This window comes from Rutidosis leptorrhynchoides, chromosome 2, assembly GCF_046630445.1.
Source record: "Rutidosis leptorrhynchoides isolate AG116_Rl617_1_P2 chromosome 2, CSIRO_AGI_Rlap_v1, whole genome shotgun sequence".
In the NCBI taxonomy this organism is placed as follows: Eukaryota; Viridiplantae; Streptophyta; class Magnoliopsida; order Asterales; family Asteraceae; genus Rutidosis; species Rutidosis leptorrhynchoides.
The window spans coordinates 620,673,588-620,683,810 of NC_092334.1; the positions used below are offsets into that span (position 1 = coordinate 620,673,588).

Sequence of the window (10,223 nt, forward strand, 5' to 3'; positions counted from 1 at the left end):
AGTTCGTTGTTAACTTGATTAATATCGATCGACTGACAAACGAGTGCTATTATCGTTTACTAAATAAATTCGTAACCATATAAATATACATTCAATATACCTTACATATATATATGAATTTATTTTAATATCATATATTATTTTATTTACATAATTAATCAACTCATATAATATTTTAATTTATAATAATTAATATATATACATATTTATTTATATATTTATTTACACATAATGGTTCGTGAATCGTCGGGAATTGTCGAAGGGTAATTGATTACATGAACACATGACAAATTTTTTGAAACATCAACATTACAGACTTTGTCTATTGTGTCGGAAACATGAAATCATATAAAGATTAAGTTTAAATTTGGTTGGAAATTTTCGAGTCGTCACAGACATGGGCACAGATGTAATTAGGAAGTGTAACTGCTGATCGAACTCTTAAATGACGTCATACCTATTTTAAAGGGTTGAGATTAATTTGAGAAAAAATCATCTAATAATTGAAATTTGGCCATGTAGATTTTTTTAAAAAGTTATTGCATCATAACAGTTTTGTAATTAAGTATAAGATAGATCTTCATTTACGTAGAACTGATTCGATCGGACTCCAGATAAATATTGATGAGTTTGATTAATTTGTTACTAGATTTTTAAGATCAAGTTGCTTGGATATGAAATCGAGCTAAATAAAATCATTTCATACTCGTACATCATGAGTTAATGTGATCTCACTTATATTTGATGGCGTTGTCATGAGTTAATGTGATCTCACTTATATTTGATGGCGTTGTTGTTATAAATTTATCGTTTATATTTGCAAGATAAAGTTCTTTATACAATTTTTTTTTATATATAATATATAGGCTCGTTCAACTTTTTCTACTCAATTAGCTCGTTTGACTAGAGATCTAACAGGTTATCTAAACGAGCTAAGTTGAACATAATTTTGTTAATCTCATCGGTTTAGATTATGAGGTAATATTACTTATTCAAGCGGAGCTCTGCTTGAATTTGGATAATATCAAGTTTTACTTAACTACTTAAGTTAAGCAATATCAAATGTCTCATTAATTGTTCAACCATCTAAACACCGTACTTATGGTGTCTAAATTTGTAGTCAATTGAAATCTAAATTATGAAAATGAATAATATGTGTGAGAAAATTTCAACAAAAGTAAAAAAAAAAAAAAAAAAAAAAAAAAAAGGGTTTTCCCTATCTAATTAAATAACAAATACTCAATCCCACAAAAATAAAATATAATGAGGTAAAGTATAGAGAGTCATTCCACTACATACGAATAAAAAGAAAAATCATTTTATCCATCCCGGGTAAATAAATCGTTTTTACCCGCAGTTAGAAAAAGTCAACTTTACCTCTATTCGAGGGCAGAAATACTATTTTCAAAAGAACCTCTAGTCAATATGACATAAACAAAACGGATAGAAATAAGTACGAAAAATAAAACTATACATACCTAAAGGAAGATGTGGAACGGGCATCTTAAAATGTATATACATGGTGGTGATTGACTTCCTATATGGGTGGTCAGGAGTTCGATTCCTACTCGCTGCAAAAATTTTCTTGATATTACCTGCACATTCTATGGAGCTCGGGGGTTGCGAACGTCTTGCGTTTGAACCTTACCCGAAGAGTTTTTAACTACCACATGGGATACTCGTATCGATTCGTTGTGGAGGTTTCCTCTTGAAGAGCGGTAGGACTGTAATAGTTTGACAAATGAAATGATCGGTGAGTGAGTTTGACGCGTTCGAGCTCCCGTCAGTAACTGTTAATCGCTGTTAAAAAAATTAAATTGCATATAGATATATAGATATAGAATAGATCACATAAATGGCTAAAAATCTTACTATGTGTTTTTGATATGGTAGTATCTAAGCAATATATATAAATACCTAACTACAAAAGGTGGATCTAGAAACATATATCATGCATAACAATAATAATATGAATATAAATGTAGTAATCAATGATTAATATGCGTGAAAGTGAAGCTAAAAACATGGTAACAACATGATTAGTAGTAATACATTATATCAAAATTGTGATAACATTGAGTTGATTATTTTTGTTTTTATGTTAATATTAACTAGCTTATAACCCGCGGCTTCGCGGGATTACACATAAAACTTTTTGTAACATGTTTAGATGATGTAACGAAATATGTCAAGTCTATTCATATAGATTGTAATAAATTTTATAAGTACGTAGATCACAACGTTCACTTTATTTTTATATCAGTAATTTGACATATCTTGTTTCACGTTATATATATTATTACGGAGTATATGGTGCACATTCGTCTAACTCATTTTGTAATATGAGTTTTTGTGGTAAATATAAACATTGTGACCAAATGATCAGTTGATGAAGAATTATGTTAGACGAAAAAAATGACATATGTAATGATAATATCTGGTGAATTGCATTCTCATAGCTGTAATTCTTGAACCGTGTACGTATCAATATCATTATAACCTCATTTGATCAGATTCTTGAACCCAATATATTGTGATAGCTCAAACAAATATAACCTCAGTTGATCAGATTATGTCTTCAAAACGGTAAATAGAATCAACATTATTACATACATGGTTCTTAATTTCAAGTAAAATGATGTTCCAACAATGATTCACAAAGGGATCGTGCTAGTATTTTTACCTCTCTAACAAGTTTTAGTTGCCCAAACTTTAAGTTCAATGAATAGACCCTCCTTTTCCGAAATAAATATTATATAAGCATTGTAAACATTTTGTAAAATATGTAATCACCTTTAAACAAAAAAAAGTCTTTCGGGTCAACTCACCCATTTGCAACCTCTCAATTAACTTTTGCTCATTTGAGTAAGAGTTTCATACAACCTCCAAGTATATAGTTATGTAAATTCAGTACCTTCACGTGCAGTTCCACAAAAGTGTAAGAAAATTTTTTACTGTAAAACTGTATGAGGCGAAGGCGATGCTATGTAAATTAGGAATAGCTAATTATATAAATGATTCTTGTGGCTAAAGTAAAGCCACAGTTAATGATATACATATTCTCAATTATTATCACAATGTCAAAGACGTGATAGTCACACTACTGTTTATCCTTGTGGCTAAACAGTACGACCCACTTCTGACAGAGGTTGGAAGGAGTATAACATGAAATCAAGTAGTAATATTTTTAACCTTTACAATTTTAGAATTACTCTGTATATTTTCTGAAGATGGCAATATGGTTAATAGTGTGGGTTCTGCTCAAATATGGGTTTATTCATATTGGTTGAAACTCACTTTTAGCTATTTCAAAATTAAAAGTTGTTCCAACAGTTATGATATTGGTTTGACCTGTTTAAAAATTAGAATTACCATACGCTGTATGTTTTTAAGAATAAATATAATTTTGTTGGTTAAAAAAAACGCAACCAAAATCGACCAAATGATAGTTACAAAAAGGGACAAAAGAGTACCTAGAGGAAACTGAGTGACCCATGGGTTTTTACTTTTTAACAGGCCAACTTCAAAACCAAAAACTTCAGAAAGTGGTTAAGCAGATGCGATAAACTCATTTTGATTAATCATTCCATTATATGAATCCAAAAATTGAGTTACATAAACTCCCTAAAAATTCAATCCAAGTTGGAAGACACATCACTACAATGGTCTTTCTAACATCACGAAACCAACTAATTAGTTTTACAAAACTAACTGGGTGAGTTGAACACAAACAACTAAATCCCTTCTTCAAAAAGGTGAGGAATACAAGTTTCACGTGTACTAATCCAGTACATAATCATGGTACCCAGTTTTCAGAATCAAGTTGTGACGAAGGCAAGTAGACTCCTCCTCAGTTCCGGTTCCAATCGTTATAAAAATCCATTCCACTTTTAATACAATAGTTGTGACCAAACCGTTTGATCTCGATTTCTCCTCATGCAAAAGTGAAATTCTGTGTCACACCCCTATACCATATCACAGCAGCGGTGCTGAAAAATGTACTTGAAGAACTGCTACACTTCAACATTGCAACAGTAATTTGGAACCAAAAAACTTGACATTGTTGTGAAGTTATTAAGCAGAACTCACCCTTAAGTTTGTTGTGGTACAGTTACATGAAGAGAGCGATTATAACAACAACCACTGAAGAGAACAAACTTGATCTGACATAGTATGAGTTTAACCGGAAGAGAGCATCCCCGCGCCTAAATGTTAATGTACCATTAATCACATCCGCCATATCACGAGTCCTACTTACGTTAGTTATAGTCACTTGAAATCATCATCTGTGACGTAAATACATAAAATCATCATAAATATAAACTATAGTTAATCACACATGACAAATGTTTCACTAAATAATAATCAGACATGCACATCATTTTCTACCTTAGTATTCATTAAAGATAATTAGTAATTTAAGTGACTTTTAACATTCGTTGTGCAACTTACCCATTTTCTACCTAACGGAGGAAATAAGAACATGAAACAATAAAATATTGAACCTATAGAATATTAGTAAATCGGAACACGTATGTCTAAATGAAGAGTCGGTGATAAACGTAAAAAAATGTTCCTACAGATGAAGAAAAGAGCACATTACCATCACACATCATTGATTTATCCTCATGGGCTTAAGTTCTTTTAGCTCCTTAGACTCACAGATAACATTCTTTCAGCAATCTGTGCAAAATCTCTTGCTATCAAACCTGTAAAATAAATATCACACATCATTAATTTCTCCTCATGGCATATCAACCTCTTACTCAACAAAACATCACGGCTTTACAACCACGGGCTTGAATGATATACAGGGGTAAAATAATCGAATAAAATTTGGGATCGATCTTAACTTACCATCAAGAGGCTTGACGTTCACTCTCTTTGCTTCACCTTTACCTTTAGACCATTTCATATCCGCAACACCTAAACATTAAGTTCAAAGAGTTAAAGTTGCACATATTGTCTTAAAAAAAACTAAGTTCAAAGCATAAACAAAGATGTTTATAGTTATCAATAACTAAACTGCATCAACAACACGATACCTATATCATAATCCATAACTAAGCTGCAACGATCTTTATTTCGGTAATGGTCCGGATTACGATCTTAAACCCATTCAAAAAACTCAAAGCTAGTAATTTTTCCTAGCTTAAAACTTTAAGTGCAAACAGTTAACTCGGACTCTTCATCAGGTTCTTAAGAGGCTGCTTTGGGTCGTCTTTACACATAAAGATCAGTAACAATATATCTAAATATGTAATTAAAATGACAGTAACCCTAAAAAACGATTGAAAAATCAACTACCCCAATACCAATTATTTGAGCAAAAATAATATCGACAATCGATAATAATAATTATAATAATCAAATTAAATCAGTATCATTATCTAAATCAATCGTACGAGACCTAATTTCAATTTCAGTTTAAAAAAAGACAGCAAAATCGACATACCTGAGGTCTATGATGTAGAATACGAACATCACTGAAGAAACCAAAAATTATACATTACCCATAAGCCTTGACTAATACTCTATCAAAATCGATCGTAAATTTAGTTTGCAATAAAAAAACCAATAAAATCGATTGTATATAACTTCAACAACATCGATTGCGAAATTGAATTCAAAAAATACATATACTTTTAATTTAAATCAAGCAAAATCAGTGCAAAATATCATGAAAATCGAACCTGGTGAACGCAGTTATGAATATTGATCTCGAATATAAAGTTGTTCTTCCGATGTTTCTATCGATCAAACCTGATGAACAATGTTTGATTCGATTTGCCAATGAAGAACCCTAATTTGATGTTGCTTTCAATCATAAATTGGAACACGACTTGTCTTTCAAACAATTTGGAAAATCAACTGTTGAACCTTGATTGAATTGCAAAACCCCATTAAAATCGAGTTTCAATATTTGAGAGGAATCTACACCAGATCCAATTGTTGCTGTTGAATACATTATACGTTGGTGAACTGGCCGATATTTTTGTTTTATTTTCTATACGGTATTATTGTTTGTTGAAAGAGGGTAGGTACCGTGTTCACTCAACAATTGAATTTGAGGAGAGAGACAAATGTTGAGTGATCACTTGATCCAATGGCCGTTATTGAAAGTTAGATTTTGATCTAATGGTCATTTCTTATTCATTTAAAAATTTTTGAAAATGATTAGGAAAAAAGGACTTTCTTATTATATATAATATAGAATATAGATATAGATATAGATATAGATATTTAATATTTAATTTAAATATTTATATATTTCTTGACTATACTTGGAATAACAATTATGAAAACCCGAATAATTAGCTCGCGTAGTTTCATGCGTTGTTTTCCATAATCCAGAAAAAACAAAAGTTATAAGTTACAATCACCAATCTCAAAAAAGCAACTGAGTCTGGGCTGGGAGGCTGGACTAGACTAGATTGGGCCTTTTAGTACTTCTCTAAATAAAGCAACTCTCGGTCCACTGCTATCTTCATAGAATTTTCACATTTTATCGCATACATGTTTTTCCAAATATGTTATATTATATAAAAATTAGTTAAATGACCCGTAAATTCACGGGTTTGTTTAATGAAACATTTATTTTTTTTAAAAAAAAATTGACATTAGTACATTCAAATTACGCAATAAAATATGAAACTTGGTTAATTCAAGTTTAGCAGTAAGGTAACAAATCTTCAAAATATATTGTCATGTACCTACTTGATACATAATTTAAAATAAAGTTAACGAAGTTCAAACCTTCAAAATATAACGTTCTCAATTACCGTATTCGAACCACTAAAATATCCAACAAAGGTTTTATAGACCAAATTTTCATCAATAGAATCTATTAATAGTAATGATTAAACAAAGTATACAATCATTCTCTACTTTCAAATATCATAAGAGAAGTTTGATTGAAAAAACTAACTACATACCTCATAAGCTCCTCCTTCAACAGTTCACTTAAATCCAACTTTATAGCCATCTACATAATATGATTTTCCTAGAAATTATTCAAATAAATATCAAGATCACTCATTATGAGACACACACATGTTCAGATGACTCACCAACAGCTGCAGCTGCTCATTTTTTAGCAAAGTATTCATCAGCACGAACGAGGTTCTCAGCAACAGTTGGTTTGACCCATTTCTTTTGGTCTGGTAATACGGTCAATGAACAACTTGCAGCCTCCTCAAGCTTCTCTTTTGCTTGTGCAGAAAATGCACGAGCCTTAAAAATTCCACTTTAAACTCACTTCATGTAACGACCCGACTTTTTCGACTTGCTTTTGTGCTTTGTGCTTTCACGAAACTGCGTATTTACGCGTACTGAGCTATATTATACTCTGGGATCTTACTACATGTGGATTACTTTCGTTTATATGTGAAAACGTGCCTTTAAGTACGTAGGTTACTTAACTTGATCCCCGGAAGCCTTTATGACCGTTAGTGTCACTTGACGTTTAGAACAAACTGCGTACTGCGTAAACGTTTAACTTTGGTCATAATCGGAATATTATGACTACGAAATACTAATTGTTATTTTATGATAACAATTACTTGGGTTTTTGGATGCTTAATTACGCTTAGTAATTTACTAGAGCACACTAGTTAGTCTTGTTGGACTTTCTACCTTGTTGGACTTTAGCCCACCCTACACTAGCTAGTGGACTATTTAATTAGCCCAATTATTAATGACTAGTGACCCAATTATATGTAAGACAAATACCCATTTATTAGAGGGAACATACTAGCATTTTTATTAACCATAATCTATAATATTGCATGGGATCCTAACATAAGCACCAACTTTATACAACCATTAACCAAAAAGCAAAAAGGTGTCCCCCTTGTCCCCTCCCATAACCCACAGCCACCACCACCATGTCACACCCTCACCTTCTATAAATACCAAGCTTATTCATCCCATTTCACACTTGATCTCATTCACAAATTACACACACATACTCTCTAATTCTCTCTCTAGTCTTTCTCACTCTAAAAAGTGTAAGTTATAAACTTTCTTCTTCATCTTCTTCCCTTCTCATTCACGACATCATCATCATCAAAGGATCTAGCTCTTTAGCTTTTAGATCTTGTTATATCTTGTAGATTCAAACTTGGATTTGAATCCTTCAAGAACATGGAAGATTCAAGCTTTCTAGCTTTGAATCTTCACTTATTTTGTTAGATCTAAATCTTATAGCTTTTAATCTCTTTATTTTGATGTAAAGATTCAAACTTGTGTTTGTAATCTTCATGTGACTTGAAGATCTAGCTTCATGCTTCAAGGATCTTCAAGAACAGCCAAGATTCAAGCTTTCTAGCTTTAAATCTTCATTTCTTTTGTTGGATCTAAGTTTTCTAACTTATGATCTCATTATTTTGTTATAAAGATCAAAACTTGTGTTTATGATCTTCATGTAACTTGAAGATCTAAGCTTTATGCTTCAAGATCTTCAAGAACACCAAAGATTCAAGCTTTCTAGCTTTGTAATCTCATAACTTGTGTGAAAAGAATCCAAGCTCTATAGCTTAGGGTTCCATTACTTTATTTGATCAAGATTGTGTTCATACTTGTTTGATTGAAGGAAAGTTTGTAGCTTTAGTTGTAAATAGAACTTGTGTTTGTGTTAAGATTAAGAATATGATGTAACCTTGATTCATCATCCTTCTAAAACTCTTAAGTGAGTTGTATTCTTACTTGGTCTTAACATATTGTGTGTTGATGGTTGAATCTTGGTCAAAGTGATGCTAACACATCAATGAGTTGTACACTTGAAGGTACAAGCATCAATGATGAGAACCATGATGAGCATCAAGCACTAAGAAACCCACCGGAGCACTTGTTTGCTGTTTTTCGGGGTCTGATCAGACTCCTGAACTTATGGAAAGTTGATTTTCGGATATTTCATTTCGATTAGATGACTTTTCATTTAGGCCTCGCCTAAATCCGATATACGGTTTAGGATTTATAGCCTTCCGAAATTCACTACGCCTTTGTAACGTTGTGCTGAAATTTCTGACCTACTCGCACTTAAACCGTCGCCACGATCAAACGAAGACAATTTAGGTTCTGAAAATTGGTCAGCGGTTAGAGGACTCACATAAGGAGCCTTGGCCACTGACTACGCTTCTTTTCAATTTTTATAGAGGTCGTAACAGCTATCCAAAGTCAGCCTTTTGTTTCGATCTCTATTCTTGTTAAACTTACCTTAGCTTTGATGAATGATGATGATGTTGATGATGACACTTAAACGTAATTTATTCACTTTTAAACTTTTGGGGACAACATACTGACCTAGTGACCTTTGACTTAGGTTGACGACCTTTCGGACCGACTTACTACCTGCATACGTTTCATATCGACGTTTTCTGCTTATTCACTGTGAGTTATAGCATCCCTTTTCTACTTTTACTATTTTTGGGACTGAGAATACATGCACTTTTTACGTTATACATACTAGACCCGAGTACTTAAACTTTATATATGTGTGGGTTACAAACGGCACAAAGATTCCCCTTAGCTCGGTAACGTTTAATCATTGGTTTCCTAACCGTGAACGCGAATCTTAGATATGGATCCATAGGGTTTGACAACCCCACTCGGGCTAGTAGCGCTAGCAGACAACGGGTGTTTAATACTTCAAGGACAAACGCACTTGCCAGGTCTACTTTTAGGGGGTGATATACGTACGTTAAGTCTAGTTACCGGGTGCCCACGGTTAAGCATATACTTTTCATACTGATTTAAACTGCTGGTTGAAGCACTGAAATCTCGTGGTCTACATTACTTTACTGATTACAAACTATAGCTCACCAACATTCGTGTTGAATTTTAAGCGTGTATTTCTCAGGTGCTTAGACGATGTTGCTTCCGCTGTTAGAATTGCTGTCTTGGTGTTATAGACTTGCTGCCGTGTTAGATTTCCGCTGCATTACTTAGAGATGTCTCAATCATGAAACTTTTATTTTGCATTCGTAACTTATGTTATTTTCAAACAATGACTTTGTAACGGCATTTGGGTCACATACTTATGTTAACGCTTCTATTCATAGGAAGCACGTTATCTTTTGTAAACGCTATCTTTTTTTATGAATGCAAAACTGGTTTTCAAACAGCATATAGTGTTTGACCTTGTAATGATCCTGTTGTTGATGAACCGTACACGATGGTTTTGTACGGGGCGTCACATTTGGTATCAGAGCATTGGTTGTAGG

General features: G+C 32.7%; 1 long non-coding RNA gene across 2 annotated transcripts; it reads right to left on the minus strand.

Moving 5' to 3' along the window:
* Window positions 1–3,572: 3,572 nt before the first annotated feature.
* On the minus strand, window positions 3,573–5,449 carry LOC139893549 (uncharacterized). Of its 2 annotated transcripts, XR_011774590.1 has the most exons (4): window positions 5,046–5,449; window positions 4,858–4,926; window positions 4,604–4,709; window positions 3,573–4,205 (listed from the first exon to the last, which is right to left on the minus strand). It is a non-coding gene; the product is annotated as an uncharacterized lncRNA (long non-coding RNA). The 2 variants fall into 2 exon arrangements; XR_011774589.1 differs by having other exon boundaries at window positions 4,858–5,449.
* Window positions 5,450–10,223: the final 4,774 nt, after the last annotated feature.